Genomic DNA, 4722 nt, shown 5'->3' on the forward strand with positions numbered 1-4722 from the left:
TTAAACAGTCAAACTTATAAAGGTGTCTATAAAGATAACAGACTGTGAGGAGAAGGTATTGAAAGGACTCTAGAAATATTAATTGGAATGGTAGGATTAGTGCTGGAAGACTGTATGTCTAAAACTCAATTATGAATAACTGTAAATTGTGGTTCTTTAAACTCAACAAGACCAGGGTGTGTGTTCCCTGGATTCCACCCCCACAAGAATATCTCAAAAGACAATGGGAAGCCTATATTTCATTTATATGTTTAATACCTCTATAATACTACCTCTTAACTTGTTTATCCCCAAATGTAAGGTAGCCTCTGGCATCACTTTTTTCCCTTAATTACTTTTTAAAATTCATTTTATTTGTCTTCATATATATATGAAGCTAAGACAGATGAAGCTAAGAAAGAGTAGAAAACCAAAACAAGACTATATATATATAGTCTTGTTTTGGTTTTCTACTCTTTCTTAGCTTCATCTGTCTTGATTCTACTTGGGACAAAAACCTACAAAAAACATCTTGCCTGGGATAAAAGCTCAGGTCAAAACCAGGGCAAAGAGATGATGGTGTCTGATACTCTCACCCTCAAATGCACCAACAATATAATATAGCACCATTTCTTTCTGCAAAGACATACTAAAAAGGGGGAAATTTTATGTATAAAAAGAAGCTCTTATCTACTCAGGATAAGAACTCATATATTTTACAATAGAGGGGAGCCTCCCAACTTGAACATATGTCATGTGGACCCAAGTTAGACTCCATGTGATTAGACAGCAGCTGTCCACTCCAAACCCTAGATCTCAGACATAGAACCAACACAATACTCTGCAGCAGCTCCAGGAACCAAATTCCCTCTGGGACATTCTTACTACTGCTCTGACACCAACATGAGTAAGCTTTGATATGACTTCCTGACAATGAGGAAATGGGATGTAAGAGCAGGTTATCTTATCTCATCACCTAACAATAAGATGAAATCAGAAGACACATCATCCTTTGATCTGTGCAAAAACCAACTTCGATATCTACAGAAGACTGACTATGACAACCATGACTGGGCAGAACTTATCCTGGGAGCAATAAGAAAGACCTTAGCCTCAGCTTTGGCCCATGATCTGTACAACAATCAAGATCTCTAATCCCAGAGGTCTGACTGAGACAACTGCAACTGAGCAGTTGGAAACATAATAAAAGACTCTATCCTAGACTTCCTCCTAGGATCAGTGCAAAAACCAAGACTGCCTACTACAGAAGACTTATTAAAACAACAGTGATGGAACAGAACTTTTAGAACCTTAAAGAAAGACTCCATCCTAGACTCCACTCTATGACCTGTGCAAATACCAAGATCACTAGTTACAGAGGCCTGATTTTATCATCCATGACTAAGCAGAAAGTTTCCAGACACCACAAAAAGACCTAGGAGAGAGTAAAAGAGCATGATATACAGAGCCTGTAGTTATTCCATGACAGTATGCTTCAAGGGCAGAGAAATCCTGTATCTCTTAGGCCAAGGGAATTTTCTTTCCAATCTCCCCAATATTTACTGTGTCTATGCAAAAAAAAAAAAAGTACGAATTTTTATTTTTGGTGGTTATTGTTTGGTTGTTGTCTTTATTGCTGTGGTGCTTTTTTGGTTTTTCTTGTATGATTGTTTATGTTTTTTGGGTGTTGCTTTTTTCTGTTGTTACTCTTGTTTTCTTGTTTGTCCAGGGTTTTTTTTTTGTATATTTCTGTTATGTTTTTCTTCCATTTTTCCCTCTCTACTCTTAAATTGATATTTATAACTTCTAGATGGATTCCTCCCAATTTTTTGTTCGTTTAATTTTTGTCCCCCCCTCTTTTTTTTCTTCAAACAGAACCACATAATTTGAATCATCTTGTTCTGCCTCATAAATTGAGGGGGAAATAATGTATGGTATCAAGACCAAACAGGCATATGAACATTGAGTAAAACTTAAAAAAGCAATCAGACTTAAAACATAAAATCCAAAACTAACGACAACAGAATTGAAACCCAATCTACAAAAAGTTAGAAACAGAGGGATCACTTCTTCTAGCAGCTCAAGGGGGCAAACAGGGGGATATGGGATGCATGCTGGGAACAGGGATGAAGGGAGGACAACACTGGTGGTTGGAATGCTACTGATTCAATGTCACTATGTACCTAAAATATTACTGTGAAAGATTTGTAATTCACTTTGGTCAAAATAAAAAAAAATTTAAATCTTTAAAATAGAAACAACTTTCCTATATTCAGAGAGTCTGGTTCAGAGATAAATGAAATATTTGACTTACAAAGAGATACAATGTGATTTTGAGGAAAACTAATATAAAAGATATGACTTTGGTTTTCAGAATCTCATCTTTATATAAACTAAACCTTCTCCTCTCCAACACTGTTGAAAATAAGCATACAACAAAAATTAAAGGCTAGGAATTTTGTATCTGTCTGCTGCATGCTTGAATTCTCCTTGTAATTAACTAATTTCTTCAAATATATATTATTTAAGTAAACAGACTACAAACTAACAGTGTTTACAAATAACCTAAAATGTGGGGATCATATCTTTTATAGGTACTGGGTGATATTGTTTCAATGCACATATACAAGTAAGTTGGACATAATAAAATGCTCCAGGCAAATATAACATTTGTAACTTACTTTTTCTCTCTGAGATTTTCTTGCTACCCCAAAGCTGAGGTTCTTATATCTGTGCTGAGTTCCCTGATGGATCTAATAACTTTGTTGGGTAATGTGATTCTGACTTCTATCACCATTCTGGATTATCACCTACACACACCCATGTACTTCTTCCTAAGCAACCTCTCCTTTTTAGACATCTTTTATACCTCTTTTGGCCTCACTCTCATGCTGACAAAATTTATTTCAATGAAAAAACCATCTCATTCTTGGGTTGTGCTACTAAGATGTACTCTTTTCTTGCCATGGCCTCCACTGTGTGTGTGCTCCTTGCCATGATGGCATATGATCACTATGTGGCTATCTGCAATCCCCCAAGATACCCCACCATCATGAACAAGAGGGTCTGTGTGCAGATTGCCACTGGCTCCTGGGTGACAGGCTGCTTCATGTCCTTGGTGGAAACAGTCTCAGACATCATAAAAGGACCTAGAAGAGAGAATAAGACATGTATGGAGTCTGTGGTTATTCCCATGACAGTATACTTCAAGGGTGGAAAAACCTTGTATCTCTTAGGCCAAGGAAACTCCCTTTCTAATCTCCCCAATATTTACTGTGCCTATGCAAAAAAAAAAGCACAAATTAAATTTTTTGTTATTTTTGTTGCTTGTTTTTTATGTTGTTATTTGTTTGTCTTGAGCTTTGTCTTTTTTTTTTATCTCAGGACCATGGTTATTGTTTGGTTGTTGTCTTTATTGCTGTGGTGCTTATTGCTGGTACTTTTCGGGTTGGCTTTTTTGTTTTGTTTTGTTTTTTACTTTTTTGTATTCTTGTTAGGTTTTTCATCCTTTTCTCCTTTCTTCTCTTAAATTGATATTTATAGCCTCTAAAAGGACTCCTTCTATTTTTTGCTTGTTTGGTTTTTGCCCCCCCCCTTTCTTCTTTTTTTCTTTTTTCTTTTTTTCTACTTTCCTTCTAACAGAACCACATAACTTGAATCACCTTGTTCTACCTCACAAATTGGAGGAGAAATAAGGGAGGGTACCAAGACTAAACAGTAGTATGAACATCAAGTAGAAATAAAAAATGATCAGACTTAAACACCAAATCCAAAGCCAACGACAACAGAATTGATGGCCAATCTATAACATGCTAGACACAGAGGGGATCACTTATTCTAGCAGCCTGGAGGGAGTACAGGAGGGGGATATGGGATGCATTCTGGGAACAGGGATCGAGGGAGGACAACATTGGTGGTGGGAATGCCCCTGATTCAATGTCATTATGTACCTAAAATATTACTGTGAAAGATTTTTAATCCACTGTGGTAAAAGTAAAAATAAAAATTTCTCAAAAAAAAGTCATCAATCATTTTGCTTGTGAATTTCTAACTTTAATGATATTGGCTTACGTTGACAAGTCCATGTACAGCTACTAATATTGTTGATCACTATTTTGCTAGTTCCCATGTCAATGCTCTTTAATTTGTTTCTCATATGTATCCATCCTCACCAATATCCTGAGAATCAGCTCAGTGGATGGTCTAAGCAAAGTCTAGTCAACATGTGCTGCTCATTTGGCTGTGGCCATTTTGCTCTTTGGAACAGCTCTCTCCAGGTACATGAAGCCTTCATCTATAGATTCACAGGAAGTAGATAAATTTAAAGCTCTATATATGCTAGAGTTATTCCCATGTTAAGTCTTATAATATATAGTTTATGGAACAGAGAGGTTAAAAGAGCTGTGAAAAAACTGCTAGTGAATCGCTCTCTTGAATCATCTTAATTTCTTTGTTCAAATAATATGAGGACAGTCATAGTTTTCTGGATAATTGAATTTGTCAGAAATTATAAGAAGAGTTGGTATAAATTAAAATTGGAAAATATTCATTTATTATTTTACCTCAATATTAAGACCAATATATTACATATCTTGTAAATAGAGCATGTGATAATGAATACTTTAATCATAATACAATATGTTTTAAAGTATTTGTTGAGTATTCAATATTATATTTGAAATTTTTATTGTTTCACCTTTGACCTGCTGTAATTTTATAAGTGTTCATATTAGCATTAAAAAA

At 35.4% G+C, this 4722-nt stretch overlaps 1 pseudogene; it reads left to right on the forward strand.

The window, feature by feature from the left end:
* Positions 1 to 2627: 2627 nt before the first annotated feature.
* Positions 2628 to 4338, forward strand: LOC126009520 (olfactory receptor 13F1-like; annotated as a pseudogene).
* The last annotated feature ends 384 nt before the right edge of the window (positions 4339 to 4722 follow it).

This window comes from Suncus etruscus, chromosome 1 (assembly GCF_024139225.1).
Source record: "Suncus etruscus isolate mSunEtr1 chromosome 1, mSunEtr1.pri.cur, whole genome shotgun sequence".
Taxonomy (NCBI): domain Eukaryota; kingdom Metazoa; phylum Chordata; class Mammalia; order Eulipotyphla; family Soricidae; genus Suncus; species Suncus etruscus.